The 15,950-nt window shown below is 41.4% G+C and overlaps 1 long non-coding RNA gene across 2 annotated transcripts; it reads left to right on the plus strand.

The window, feature by feature from the left end:
* Nucleotides 1-1,779: 1,779 nt before the first annotated feature.
* Nucleotides 1,780-15,635, plus strand: LOC311609564. Of its 2 annotated transcripts, none has more exons than XR_014783440.1 (3): nt 1,780-1,958; nt 3,879-4,002; nt 15,360-15,635. It is a non-coding gene; the product is annotated as an uncharacterized lncRNA (long non-coding RNA). The 2 variants fall into 2 exon arrangements; XR_014783441.1 differs by lacking the exon at nt 1,780-1,958 and adding an exon at nt 3,665-3,807.
* The last annotated feature ends 315 nt before the right edge of the window (nt 15,636-15,950 follow it).

The following is a 15,950-nucleotide window of genomic DNA, read 5'->3' on the forward strand; positions in this document are numbered from 1 at the left end:
GTGCCTCCAAAAGATTGCAGTGTTTGACTGTGTAAATCATTGTCATTTGTCAGTTCCCTCAAGCCCTGCCAGCCTTACAGGAGAGCGCTCAGCTACCACGAAGTTGAGACAACACATGCCTACTGCTTTTTTTTCAAGTTCCTGATGCACACCATTCATGGGCATGATTAAGCGATGATTGCTTATTCCATCAACTTTACAATCAATTGTTTCGCAATAAGACAGCCCAACCTAGAAAAGGATTTCCAAGGCATCATGTCTTGACCTTTTCCAGTGTTTCTGCAATACGAAACAAAGCATAAATCCTGGTGTTAAAGCTGATAAGTGGAGAGGCTGCATTTTTGGAAGAGAAGGCAGTTGTTTTTCATTAACTCTGCTTTTGATACCAAAATTGAAAATTGTCTTTTAATATCCACAGGGAATTTTACACAGGCTTTTATACACACACACACACACACACACACACACACACACACACACACACACACACGGGGGGGGGGGGCTGATACTTAAACTCTCAAAACACATAAATTAAGTAAATAAAAGAGCTGATACTTTGACATTGTAGTTTTCTGAAAAATATAATTTCCCCATCAGCTTTTAGTAATCAGTTCTTAAGTCTCAAATTTTGGGACAAATTTGAACCAAGGGTCACATTTAGGTAAACTAAAAGTTTTTTTATTTGCCTTATTTGCCTAAGCATGGTCAATGACAAAAGGTGACAACTTTGTTTACTCTTTATTCTCGGCGCACAGAAATTTTACCCCTATCCAAACGCTCTCCTGCTTAGCTGTTATGCGGACTTACACTGGCTTTCTGTTAGCCTTGAAAATTTTAAGTGCCGCCTGGGTGCAAATAAACCATCATTCTCCAATGTTTAAAACATCAGTCAGCAAGCAAGCGTTGATACAGAAAGCAGAATATACCTTACAAACAGCCATCTTCCATATTCCTCCACCAACCACCACTTCCAGTCTTTCCACCCTCCTATTGGTCAATGTCATAAACCTCCATTTCATATAAAAACCATTTTGTCTCTAATTTGCTGTTATTCATACACTATAATGAAAATCGAAAACTCCAATTAAAGCAATTTCTAACTATAAAATGTTCATACATATCTTCAGTTGGGATGAAATATATCACTTTTTTGTGCCCATCAGAGGTGACAAAAACTGGACTAGGGATGCATTTCAGCCAGCAGGATGTTTACAAGGCATTCGTGTAGCCCTAGGCTCAATCCCCAAAACTACATAAGACCGAGAGTGACAACACATACCCGGAATCCCAGCCCTCAGGAGGAGGAAGCAAGAGGACCAGAGAAGCTCAAAGTTGTCTTCTTGGGCTATACAGAGAGTTCAAGGCTAGCTTTGGCTCTATGAGACCATCTAAAAACATGAAGGAATGGATGGAAGGAAGGAAGGAATGGTTTTATATAACTGCTTATTATTTAGGAACAAACTAAGGTTGTCACATGAGGGCCAGTTTCACTATGGAAGCAAGCTAACAAACTCTGAGACTGTGTAAAGAAAGGGAAAGGTAGTAGGTGGCTTATTCATGAGACACTGTGGGTTAGTTTTGAGGTGGTATAGCTAAAGAATGGAAGCCAACTAGCTTTGTAAGGAAAAGAGCTCAACTTAAAATTGAGTGGAAGCTCAAAACTCAAAATTGGGCAGTCCGATTGTTTTTGCCCCTGGCGGGGTCACAATGGGAGGAGGTGTCACAAATGCAAGAGAAGAAAGAGTTGAATCTGAAAACAAGAAGCCAGAGAGGCAGCGGAGGTCCCACAACCCCTCCCTGGTTAAGGCTAAGTCCTTCTCACAAGGGCCATTAACTCACAAATGCGGTGATGATCAAGTTTTGAAAATGCATCTGGACCATTGCCAAGCTGATGCATCTCCAGTCTTCCAGAGAAGACAAGATGCTGGCTGGGATGAAAGTGGCAGCACTGAAAAGAGGTATCCAGTGGTCAGATGTTATTTGACAGTAACACCGTCGAGATTCTGCAACTGTACTAAAAATGGAATGTGTGAGGACATAGGAGCCAAAAATAACTTTGAAATTTGTCTCATGTCACATAAAAGGAAAGCTGGAAATAAAGCAGGGGCCAGGTGCTCTCTGACATCCATCCTGGGGCTCAGCGCAGATGCTTCAAAGGAGCCCAGCCCATGTTTGAGGTCTCAGGAGCCATGGTGTCACAGGAGAGCCACAAGCTGCTCTGGTTACTGTGAGGAGAAGTTCTTTATCAGGCCCTTTTATTTGGAGAACTTAAAACATGTATCCTGGACTCCCAGGCCCTGCAGCTGCTTTGAGGGTTAGCTCCCAAGCTCCCTAAGACCTCAACCTGTCATTACTGAGGTCGGAGGGAGAGAGAGAGAGAGAGAGAGCGCGCATCATTTTGATGTCCTTGCAGATTTTCTGGTTGACTCAAAATAACTCTCCGTGGTATAATAGAAGGAATCCAAGTGGGAAGCAAACCAGATTCCAATTCTTCATCTCCAAAGTAAAAACTAGATGAATAAAGTGTTTTTCAACTCATTGACACAAGTGATGTAGGCTTTCAGGGCCTTTCCTTGGATCTGCTCTTTCTGTGTTGGCTAAAGGTAAGTCTCCGGAAACAGCCGAGAGGGCTCCTGCTATTTGCCAGAGCTGGTGGGCTTTTAGAAGTAGTGGTCTTGACACCTGTCTAATTCGCAAACTTGAATTCGGTGTTGTGAATAATTACTATTTTATCTGAAAATGGACTAAGGAGATGAGATTCAGCTACAATTTTATTAAAGGATTTAAAAATCGAAATGGTGCTTATGAACTCACTTGGCCCAAAGCAGATACCTGAGTGGCTTTCAGGGTAAGAGGCCCCACTGGCTCTGGTGTTCGACCTCAGTGTCAGAAGGCCTGGGTTTCACACTCACCTCAGGCCATGAAAGGGGAGAGTTGGAATTTTAACTCTTTCTGGCTACAAATGTTTTCCTATCATAGCAAACCAACTATCCAAAAGGAAGAAGAAAAGGGTTTGTATGGATATACTTAGATGCTGCAAAGCTCTTTCAGTCTGTGATGTGGCTAGACCTGAGTTCATGCTCACAAACAGGTGCCCTTGTGCACTGGGCTTGTGCCTCCTCCCTGTACCAGGCATGCTTGCACCATGCTAAGACAAGTGAGCCACAATCCTCTCACAAAAAAACCCGGCTGTGTGACATTTGCCAGTACAGTTGACTTTTAACTATATGCTTGTTAAGAAGAGGACCTGAAGAACCTTGCAACAATCGAATAGAGCATTAACTTAAAACTTGCCAGTGAATCCAAGAATCCAAGAATCATTCACCAGATAAGACACGAATGAGACAGAGCTAACCAGGAGCCTAATAAAACATACAAAATACATAGCCAGAAAATTCAAGTTTTTTTTTAAAACAAAAGTTTTCTGAGAGGGAGGAGAAGACACTGAGAAATGAACCAAAACAAGGTTTAAAAATTAAGCAAATGGGAGTGAAAGAGACACAAACTTTCAATGAAAACGAACCCAGGACTGTTTGTTTAGTCAAGCATCACAACATTGCTATGAGAAAGAATTTTCTCTTCTCTCAGGGACAAACGCACAAATATTAAAAGATATCGCTAATGGAGGGCATGGCGTGCTGCCTAGTGAGCTGTGCCTAACACTTGACTAACACTGAAGCCATGTTAATTTCATGTTATAATTTGCCGCATAATGGCAGTCAGGTTGGCCCCGCCGAGATGCAGTCTACAAAGCCTCCGAATACTATATTTGTAAGGAAGCATGCAGTGATTTGATCTTATTGAGAGGTAACTTCCTCGTTACCCGGGGGAGGGAAGCTCTCTTATAAATAGCAATTAGTTATTTTTGTATCACCCAGGGAAAGAGAAGAGAAACACTTTGAATGCTGACTGGCTCTGAGGTTACACAAGCACAGAAGGCCAACTGAGGTCAGGAAGCCCATTCACTCAGGCCTGCAAGGATCAAGTTCGAAGCCCACATGGGTAGGCTTACTCGGCCCTATGTTGTTTCTAACTCTCCCCTTTTCCGGTGTTTTGCCTGCCCTGGATTTTTGGTGCAGACACTTCTAGTTCATCTAGGGAGTGGGCTTCTTCCTTAAATCTCATGTTGGAATCTTGTGTTACAATCTGGGGCGGGAGGCAGATACAGGAAGGAAAGGAAGACAGATGCTACATCCTTACACCAGGAAGAGTCTTTCCTAGTTGGAGAGATGGCTCAGCATTTGAAAGCACTGGCTGCTCTTCCAGAGGACCAGATTCAATTCCCATCATCCATACGGTAGGTAGCTTACAACGGTCTGTAACTTCAGCCTCTGAGAACCCAACAAGGCCTTCTGGCCTTCTTGGGCACCAGGCAATTGCTTGATGCACAGATATGCATACACACACACACACACACACACACACATATATACACACACACACACATATATGAAGTTTCTTCCATGTTAAGTTCAAAATCCAAAAGAATAGTGCTTAGACACACTTCCCACAAAGTAGGAACTTCCAACTCATCAAAGCACAGTGAGCTCACCCAGGAAACATTACTCTTACTTAGAAAGAGAAAATTTAATGACACTACTAGGGGGCGTTAAGACCAAACAAAAGTAATAAATCAACAGTTGAAGGTTGTATTGGAGCCATTTCAAAATTTATTTTAAAAGGATCCTAAGGGTCTTCATCCACTGTAACGTTGAGAAATTTTCTAGGGGCTTAAGTGAAATAAAACAAAGCCAACAAAACAAAACATGAGCCTAAATAAATGGTTGTGGAAAGAGATGACAAACACGGAGCAGAATCCCAGTTTTCTATGGCCTGCAGAAACCATTTGAAATGGAATATGTACTGGATCCCACCTCTTCAGCTTTGCAAGAGAATAGCAACAGTGTGGTCACCAAAATAAGGCCAACTAATTGGCTTTTAGTTAGTAGTTAGGCAAGATGATTTAGACTTTTAACCATCTCCTTTATTACTTGGCAGCTTCAGGGTATCCGATTCAGGCCATGAATAATCCCTTTGAAACAAAACGTCTCCTCCAGTGGGATAATTAGACCATTACTAAGGACAAACTATCCAACATCAAAAGCGTAGACTCTGAGAAATCACGTGATGGGCAGTCTTCTCTCTAAATTAAAAGCATGCTCAGCACGAAGTGCTCACTGCAGTAAATAAGGGGATGCAAGATAATTGCTCTCAAGTCACGGAACTACAGCACACGCTGTAACAAAACGTGGCTGGCTCCTGAGCCAGAGAGCAGAGCGTGCTTGCTATTTTCAGTGCTTTGCTCCTGTGCTCAGAAGCTGCTCCTCCTCCACTTCTGATTACGTCATTAGCCATCCACGTGAGCTCAGTCAGTCCGGTGATACTTTAGTAACAGAGTCAGGAGCGTTGCTGTTAACAGTGTTTGAGATGAGGGCGGACGTCAATGGAAGGCCCTGGTGGTAATAATGACAGCGAGACTACTCCTAAAATTACAAGATTATCTCCTCACAAGGTCAAGGACACTATTGTCTTTATGCCTAACGTGCACAACCACGTGACGAATTACTACTGGTCCAAGCACCAAGCCAGTCACTTTATTCACGGGATAAATGACTATCAACTCATCCGCTCTATTCCCAGCCGTTGGCTTTACATTGGCTGGTAAGTCATCTCATTCCTGCAGAAACTCCTAGGCAACGACGTGAGTATGGTAACTTTCGATACACATTCCTTCTTTAAAAGTTTGAATGAGAACCCCATAGGCTAAGCCATCTGAACGCTTGCTCCTCAGCGGGTGGCGCTATTTAGGTACGTCTAGGAGGACCTACGTCAGAGGAGGCGGGCTTTGAGAGTTTAAGCACTGGCGCCCTTTCCACATCGCTCTCTCTGCTTTCTGCTCACTGTAGAGATGGGTGCTCCCAGTTGCTGCTCCCGGTGCTATGCTTGCTGCCTGTAGCCACACTGTCCCCAGCATCACTGACTCTTATCTCGTTGGAACCATAATTCCAAATAAGCTTTTTCTTCCATAAGAGGAAGAATGCACCTCGGTTGTGGTGCTTTGTCACAGAACGAGAAAAGGAGTGAAAACTGACAGCACTAAGCAAATAAAGATTCTAGATTTTTGGCAACTGCAATGATACCACTTTTAAAAACCTGTTATTTTGAGACTCTGATGATGGTTACCCGCCGAGGTCCTTACTCTCATCCCTTCGCCCTCCTGCAGGCATTAAATCACAGTAAAATCATCAAATAAGGACATTTGAAGAGATGAAACTGCAAAAGAGCAGAAGCTGCAAGGCTTCCCAGAAATCTATTCAGTGGAATGTTGTCCTCATAAAGTAGCTGTTACCCACACAGAGTTAGGATATGCGAACCAATTTGAGCTGGCTATCTGCAGGGAAGCTAAGTTCAAAAGTTAGCAGCTTTTGTTTGCTCTATAAAACTCTGGCCTACTGAGGGAGGCTCAAAAGTCTTAAGATGAGGATCTGTGAGACTGGTCCAGCCAACTCTGCGGTCTGCCTTCTGGACTGCAGTCTACTTACCTGGAAAATACAAACGACAATCTCAGCATGAGGCACCACATGAGAACTTACTTTTTGTCCACATGACAATACAGTGTATGCCATCATCCACCTTATTATACCATTGCTAAATAATTCTTAGATAAAAGTAAGTCTATCAAAAACGTTTTACCAAATATTTTCCACCTTTGTTTTTTTTTTTCCTTTATTAATTTATTCTTGTTACATCTCAATGGTTATCCCATCCCTTGTATCCTCCCATTCTTCCCTCCCTCCCATTTTCCCCTTATTCCCCTCCCCTATGACTGTTCCTGAGGGGGATTACCTCCCCCTGTATATGCTCATAGGGTATCAAGTCTCTTCTTGGTAACCTGCTGTCCTTCCTCTGAGTGCCACCAGGTCTCCCCCTCCAGGGGACATGGTCAAAGGTGAGGCACCAGAATATGTGAGAAAGTAATACCCCACTCTCCACTCTACTGTGGAGAATGTTCTATCCATTGGCTAGATCTGGGTAGGGGTTTAAGGTTTACCACCTGTATTGTCCTTGGCTGGTGCCTTAGTTTGAGCGGGACCTTTGAATAACATAAAACATTGCCTAGAACTCCCTCAGTACCCATTGCTCATTAAGGGAGAAAAGTTGTCATAATGCCTGTAGGATTTTCTTGTGAGGCCGTACTACTGTGACTGTATCCTCTCATTAACAGGGTAGATAAGAGCCATTATGATGGAAGTGCTCGCTATTCTTGTGAATTTTATTTATTTAAAAAAATAAGCTAGTTGTTTAGGGGTTAAGATGTTTTTAGGTCTAGATAGATGTTTTAAGTTGACAGAGAGGAGATATGATAGGTGTTGATTTTCATTCAGAATTTTAGATGCACCGAGATAGGAAAGATGTTTTCTGCAAGGTTGCCAAATATAATTAGCCAAAAACACCATGAGTGCAACATTTGTATAATTCCTGATTGCTTCATGGTTCTTTTTGCTGTATGTAGTTTTTTAAAATTTATGTGTAATAATATAAACGTTTATGCCAATGAAATAAAATAAAATCTTTAGAAAAAGATCCTTTTACTTTCTAATGTATTTCTAGGTGTAATTTTTTTTTTGCAGTGTTAATTCCTGTACTAAGAAGTTTTGAAATGAGTGATTTTTGAATAGATAATGATTTGAATGTTTTTTATTCTATTCTAACTCAGCCATATATTCATTTCATATCTTGAACAAAGATAATTCCAAAGAAGGAATTACATTTTAAGGTTGTTTAAAAAAACTTAAATGCTAAATATCAGCCAGAAAATTACTAGGTGAATAATATAAAGTAGTGTTTGTATTAGTCAACTTTCAAGCTTGTTTGTTGATTGATGTGTGTGTGTGTGTGTGTGTGTGTGTGTGTATACATTTGTGTAGGTGCTTATTTTACATAGCATACATATAGAAGTGTCTTAGTTAGGGTTTCTATTACTGTAAAGAGACACCACAGCGACTCTTACAAAGGAAACCATATAATTGGGGCTGGCTTATAGTTCAGAGGTCTAGTCCATTTATTGTGGCGGGAAGCATGGCGGCATGCAGGCAGACACGGTGCTGGAGAAGGAGCTGAGAGTTCTACATCTGTATCTACAGGCAAGAAGAGACAGATACACCAGGCATGCCTTGAGCATCTAAGACCTCAAACCCTGCTCCAGTGACACTCCAACAAGGCCACACCTCCCAATACTATCACTCTCTATGGGCCTAGGGAAAGTCTTTTTTTTTTTTTTTATTTTATTCAAACCACCACATAAAGTCAGAGGACGATTTGCAAAAGTCAGTTCTCCTTTTCTACCTTGGGATCAAACTCAGGTTATCGCGCTTAGCAGCAAGCATCTTTACCCACTGAGCCATCTCTCCAGCATTTTTGTTACTCTAACAAAATACTTAGGGTAAGCTAACTTTATGGTTGAAAAGAGGTTTCTTTAGCTCACAGTTCCAGACACCTGGGGACCTAATGGTGCCCTGGCTCAGCCCCTAGTGCTAGCCTGGACCTTGCTACACTCTTGATGAATCTACTGCTTGCTTTAGATGGCCTTGACCTTGAGAACAGGAGTGGAGACCCAGCGAATAAGACTCAGATGAATAGGTAGGTGCGAAGGAGGAAAACACTAGGGACGTGCTCCTTGTCTGCATGGAGGGAAGAGGAGAGCTACTTCAGAGAGAGAGAGAGAGAGAGAGAGAGAGAGAGAGAGAGAGAGAGAGAGAGAGGAGAGAGAGAGAGGGGAGAGGAGAGAGATACTTCTATCATACAATTATGTGGGCAATGACAGGAAGAAAGAGCAACATTCTGTTCCCTTCCCAACCCCAAATGTTCTTGTCACTGGCCTGCTTGCAGAAGTGTCTGGTTGAATGGCCTGGGGCAACAGATTCCTGGCTGGCCCAGACTTTAAATACCACAGCCACAGTATTCTAACAGCTAAGATGCTTATGGTGAAAAAGTACCACCATGTAATAGTTTCATGCACTCCCACATGGAGTGGTGTGTGTGTGTGTGACACACAAAGTAAATAGAATTTTTTGAGCTTATGTGAATAGCTAGTCATAAGTTTCAAACATGATTTCTACAAAGAAATGTTGGCCAAGTAACCTTATCAGCAAACTTTGCAAGCAAAATGTATTTATGAACCCATTGTTTTCTTGGTCTAAATGTGTATGTGTATTAAATATGGTTTCTATGGAAAAGGACAGTACCAGAGAAAGCATGGCTAACACAAAAAATGATGTTCCTCTGGTCTGACTGCAAGAAAGAAATATCAGGAGAGCCGAAAAAACACCACCATTGTGGTAATAGTCAGAGCATTGAGGAAGGTGTTGGAGTTAGATCAGGTTGCCAGGGTGATACCCCTATGGCCTGTTTGTATTTGATTGATAACTCCTAAGAAGAGGAAAGAAGACCAGACATCGGGACATTGTCCAAGTCATCTCTTTCCTTTAGATGCTCTGCATAGAGTTCTCCTGGTGAAAACTATTTCAAATAGTGGACAAAGAGAAAGAAAACAGGAGGAAGAGAAGTCATAGGAGCAGGCGTCACCTCAGTGCAAATGACTCAGGGTCCTGAAGCCGTTCAGACTTCCTGGAGCACAGTTGCTCTATACACAGTTGCTTTCAACTCTCAGAAAGCAGGGCTTGGTTTGTGCAGCTCAGGAAGTCCACAAGCTAAGCAAGCTAATCACTCAGGGCAGAGGAACTGATGCTGGGCTGAAAGTAAAACAAACAAACAGCAACAAGGCTTCGTTTGGTATACATAGATCAAAGTTTGTGTCATGTGATCAGCTTTCTTATTTGGTTGCAAGAGCTTTGGAAGGGTGACTCCTGTGGTGGGCAAATCTGTTAGGTCAGACTTCAGTATGATGTGCTCCAGGGCATGGAGTTCCAAGCTCCTGTGGCCTAACAGAAGGATATGCCATAAGTGAGCTCCTAGATGGAGTGGTGCCCCTTGAGGCTCTGCACAACCATCATTTCTCAGCTGAGCCTTCAAAGGTATTTGGTGGCAGAGTGATTACACCTCAGTGCAGGCAGAGTGACAGACACAGCTGTCTTCTGTTGTCTGGGTCTGGGCTTCAGCAGCTGAGCTGAGAGTAACATTTACATTCTTCTCTGAAGAAAGAAAACAAGAACAAGATGAGCCCTTGGCTTGGAGACCACCAGGGAGACACTTTAAGACATTTTGAATCATTTTACCTCAGTTGAGCAGCTACCAAGAGCTCATGTTCAAGTCTTCAACATATGGCTATAGTACCTGCGTCCAGGAAATGCACTGTCTCTGCCATCACTTGAGTGAACACATAAAATATTTTCAAAGAATTGAGCGCAGTTTTCAAGAAACTTGCACTGACCTCAAAGATTGCTAACATTCCTTTCCATATTTGTACGCAAATTTTTGTAAAAACTAAAGTAGAGTTGCCAGCCTCCATTGTTTGGGATATTTGGCCTTGAAGAGAGGCCAACCTTAGTCACCAAACATGTAAACACTCCTAATGTAGGTTGGTTGTCTATGTACTGACAACTCTTTCTTGAGAAGTGGATGATGTTTACAAGTATCTGTGGTAGATCAAAGATGGCTGAGAGATGCTTGCCCCAAGCCCATTGAGAAAAAGTCTTTGTCTCCACACCTGAGTCTCAACTCCCCTTGTAACTGGCTGGAGTTAAGAGCACAGAAGGTATGAGCCTTACGGGGTCTCCCTTCGTGTCCATAGCACGTGCTCTTAAGACCATAGGAGCTGCTCCATCAGACACAACCACCCCGAGGCCACCCTGAGGTGAGGACACCCAGGCTAGTCATGTGGGAAGCCTGTGTATTGAAAGACCAACACTGGCCAGACCCCATCATATAAATGAAGCCACGCTAGCCCTTCCAAATTGGTTGAGATGATGCGATCCCAAAGAATCCCCCTGGTGAATACCGTCTAGTGTCCTAGCCTACAGAATTCATTTGGTAGATTAAAATGGCTCCTGCTGGAAGCCACTACATTTTGGCAGAAGAGAGCTTGGGTATCTGAGTTACCCAACTACATGGCAGAGAGCTAGCTATAAATCAGATGCAATTTTCTGTCTACTCTTGCAGCAAGCATGTGCACAGCACTGCTAATGTGCCAGGCACTTTGGCAATGACAAGCATCTAAAGTTGAGTATGACCTGATTCTTGTGCACTGGGTACTTTCCTCTCTGGTGGGCAGGCAACCAAATGAATACTTTGGGCTTAGCTATAAGCAAAGCAAGCATGCTGCACAGCTCCAGGTGAACAGTTGTCCTGCAACACACGTGAACGATTCCCATTTGAGTTAACTGTGCACAGCTATTGGAAAGGCCATAGCGTGAGTGTCTTTCAGAGTTGAGTGGCATGGGGCCTTTATAGTGGGTGTTAGGTTAGCAGTAGTGGGAATGCTATAGACACACATAGGAGAGACAGAAGATAAGGAGTTTTACCTGGAGCTTTTTATTTTCACCATAATACGTAGAGAATTAGTGAGCCCACTGACTTATTGTTATTATTATTGTTAATGTAATTTAGGATTTGTGACATTCTTTGTAATTTGCATTATATAATTAACCTAAAACAATTCATTTAAATTCTTACTAAATACATTTTTCAAATGTGAAAAATTATATGAAGGAATAAAATAAAAGTCAGGAATCCGTTCCATGCAGTCTTGAAAAATAAAAGCATATATTCGTGGTGTTTATAATGAAATTTTATACAGTAGTTTGAGAAAAGTAAATGTACTAAGCATAAGTAAAATATTAGATCACACCAAATTACAAAGCAAACTACCAAGAATCAAAGAAAATGGATCAGCTTAAATTTCAGTAATTCAAATTTTGAACAGTTTAAATTCCATTGGGTTTGAATTGCAAAATAAGAAAATGATATACAGCCTAACAGACTCAGTACAGACAGCCTGCTGCTACACTGAGTAAGAAATCTAGAGAGAAACTTACTTTCAGTTTGGGTAAATCAAGCAACCCTGACAGCCAAATGATTTCGAGCCCTTGGTTCTGCACATACCAACATCATCTTAGCACATTGCTGAACAGTCAGGTGTTGACATTTCCGGACCTCACACTCCACATCAGTATTTAGTCTTAACTAGACGGCATTTCTTCCTCGCATCTTATTTTTTCCAACATAATATTTGTATTAATTATTTGGGAATTTCATACAATGCACCCCGATCAAACTGACTTCTCACTCCTCCCAGGTCCACCTTCAAGCTCTTGCCTCACCCCACCCTCACCCCTAATACACCAAGTACAATGTGTGTTGCTCACATACTCACTGGAGCATGGTCAAACTCCCAGTGGCCAGCCCCTTAAAGATAACTGGGTCCTGTCCTATCTCCTGATCAGAAGTCATCTACTATGATTTCAGCATCTTTACAGCAATTTTTGTTTGTTTGTTTGTTTTTGTTGTTGTTGTTGTTTCTTTGTTTTTTGTTTGGTTTGGTTTGGTTTTTCCGAGACAAGGTTTCTCTGTGTAGTCTTGGTGCGGCTGTCCTGGACTCGCTTTATAGACCAGGCTGGCCTGGAACTCAACAGTGATCCACCTGCCTCTGCCTCCCAAGTGCTGGGATTATAGGCGTGTGCCACCATGCCCATCTTATCACAATTTTTAAGAATTCTTTTTCACACTGCCCCCAGAAGCTATCCATTGATGACTTATCGGAGAAGACCACAGCTGCTAAGGAACAGCGTGGCCAGTGTCTACACATTTCCTGAAGTAACTATGGACCCACCAGCCAGGGAGGAAGCTGTACTAGTGCCTACCTTGTGGGTGCCAGGTTACCTCAACTGGCTCATGTATTACCCTTCTGTTTACTTCTTTCAGTAACTGCTAGTACAGAAACAAAATTAACAGGGAGGTACCCTTCACTCTCATTCAGCACCCAAGGGCTTCATGATTTGAGGAGACTCTAACTACACAGCCAGAGTCACCTTTCTGATTTTAGATGTTACTCCACCTAAAAAACAGGGTTAGCTTTTTAAGGATCTTTTATTAGTTAATAAATGTAAAACAGAAAAAAAAATGTATATCCAGTTGTTTAGCTTTTCAGCAGAAACTAAAGCAAAGCTTCATGGCTGAGTCGAATCAGCTTGTTCAAATGTATTAACACACTTTTAAGGTAAAAAGTGTTTGGGAATATCTTACAGTGTTGGTCTTTGCAAGTGTCCTCATTTCAGTATTATTTTAATTTTAAGTGGTTAAATACAACATATTTGTAAATTTGAAAGACATTTCACAAATGCATCCCATAGGGAAGATAAAATGTCTACCATTTTTATTATGAGTAAAATAACACTCTTTTCCTGGCTAAATTTCTTTTTGTCTGCTTAACATAATTATGCCAGAGTCATCTAGGAAAAGGGGACTTCAGCTGAGAAAATGCCTCCATCAGAAAGGCATGTAGGGGGATATTTTCTTGATTGATGCCTGATGTGGGAGGGCCCAGTCCATCGTAGATGGCAGCACCCCTGGAAAGATGGCCTTGGGTTGTATAAGAAAGCAGGTTGGGCAAACCAGTGAACAACACTGTCCCATGGTCTCTGCTTCAATTCCCATTTCCATGTCTGCTCTGATTCTGATTCTGCCTTAACTCCCCTCAACAAAGGGCTGTGATGGGGGATATAAGCCAAGTAAACCCTTTCCTCCCCACTATGTTGGTCACCGTCTTTATCGCAGCAATGAAAAGCAGACTGGAAAATTTCCGTTGAGCCTCTTTCTTGCAAGAAGAAGTTATTAGTGTTTGTTCGTGACATGTGGAAGAGCAAGTGTAATGTTCTCCCATATTGCACAAAGGGTCAGTGACAGTTCAAGTTGAAATGTGTCCTGTGTATAATAGTGAACGACACTCATAATATTTTACTTCAACTGCTTGTCCAGTCATTTTAAACATTAAGGACAGATTCCAGCAGCAAGAAATGAATCCAGGTGTCTACTTATATCCACAGATTACACTGAAATCTGCATATGTAGTTTCAATTCTTTTACACTTGCGACCTTTTCTGGTGTATATTTTGGATGGTTGTCCAAAAGCCACATGAGTACAGCTATTCCAATGATCTATGTGCCATGCTTATTCCAGTACCATGATGTTTTTACTACTACGGCCATAGTATAACTTGGATTGAGTATGGTGATACCTCCAGCATTTCTCTTTTTACCCAGGTTGTTTTGATTATTTGGGGGGTCTTTTCTTTTTCTTCCATGTCAATTTTAGGATTCTTTTTGCCATTTCTGTGAAGGATGTCATTGAAGTTTGATTGGAATTGTGTTGAACATATAGATTGCTTTTCATGGCATAGTCATTTTGACAGTGAGAATTATGCTAATGTATGAGGTTATTGTACTATTGCCTAGTGTTTTCAATAACTTCAAGTTTTTATTATAGATATCTTTCTTGGTGGGATTGATTAGAATGTATATTTTGAAGCCACTGTAAAATTGGATTGTCTTCCTAATTTCTTTGTCAGCGTTTTCATTATTAAAATATAGAGGGGTTTTCTTTCTTTCCATATCCCATTTTTATTTCTCTTGTCTTATTGTTGTAGCTAATACTTTCAGCACTATATTGAATAAGAGTGGAGAAGTCGGACACTCTTATCTCATTCTTGATTTTTTTTTGTCATTTATTTGTATGATGCCCTGCAGAGAACAGTGGTTATAGGCGACTGAAAATGGCAATTAATAAGGTCTCAGTGATGATGTTTAAATAAAACAATTGGGTACATAGCTATATATTGTTTCCTTGATAAAATTAGTGTTGTAGAATGTTTGCACAGGTATTAATAAATACTGTAGACTAAGTAACTTATAAACAATAGGAATTTGTCTTTCACATTTCTCTAGACTGAAGTTAATAATGGTCAGGGTCTAGTGAGGGCCCTTTTACTGTGTCCTCAGGTGATGGAAGACAGTGAGAAGTCTCTGGGTTCCATTTGTGAAGACTTTTGTCCCATTTGTGAGGGATTGGTTTATATAAATCTCAATGCCTAGTATCACATTTGGAAATTAGGATTACAGCCTATGAATTTTTGGGTAACAAGTCATCTATACCAATAAGAAATTTCACATTTCAAGCTAAAGGAGTGAAGTTTAACTCTTAGATACTGGTGTTTTGAATTTGGATGAATCCCAGGTACAAAAATATAATGAGTTAAATATGGTACAGACTATGAAAGCACTCAGAAATAAAGAATTTCCTGCCTAGGAAGGAAAAGGGCTGGGTAGCAAAGTAGGGACCAACTTTGTTGGGGTTTAGATAAGTCACTTCATCTCACTACACCCTCAACTTTTCATGTCTATTTCAGAAAATTCTCATCTAGGATACATCTCCAAGGCCCTCTGTTTAAGACACATTACACCGTGTCTGAGTCATCTACCAGAAAAGGAAGGCCACCATATGTCACAGTTCATCGTGGGAATTCTCATTAAGAAGCATAAAGGCACAAATCTGCTTTCTCGTCATTTTCACTCTTACATCATATTACTCATGAGATTAAAAAATTCTATCGATGTATGCGAAATTAAAAAAAAAAAAGCTCCCCAGCACTGAAAGTACAGCATATGCATCAACAGCCAGCCTTCTTTCCTAGGGATTTTATAAAAATGATAAATAAATAAAAAAAAATGTACTCATATTTTATTTGTTCATTTTCTTTCTTGTTTAAATTTGTTTTTACTTTATAAATTCACTTTACATCCCCTCCATCCTTTCATCCCAGTCCCTCTCTCCCACCCCCTTCTCCCTACCCATCTTCCCCTTTTGCCTCAGAAAGGGGAGCCCCCTGCCCCACCAAACCACCTCAGCACATCAAGTTACATCAGGACCAAGCTCATCCTCATCCATTGGGGCTGGCAAGACAGCCCAGTTAGGAAGAAGTGGTCGAAAGCAGGCAAAG

Source organism: Acomys minous (assembly GCF_964271855.1).
Source record: "Acomys minous genome assembly, chromosome: 12".
NCBI lineage: Eukaryota > Metazoa > Chordata > Mammalia > Rodentia > Muridae > Acomys > Acomys minous.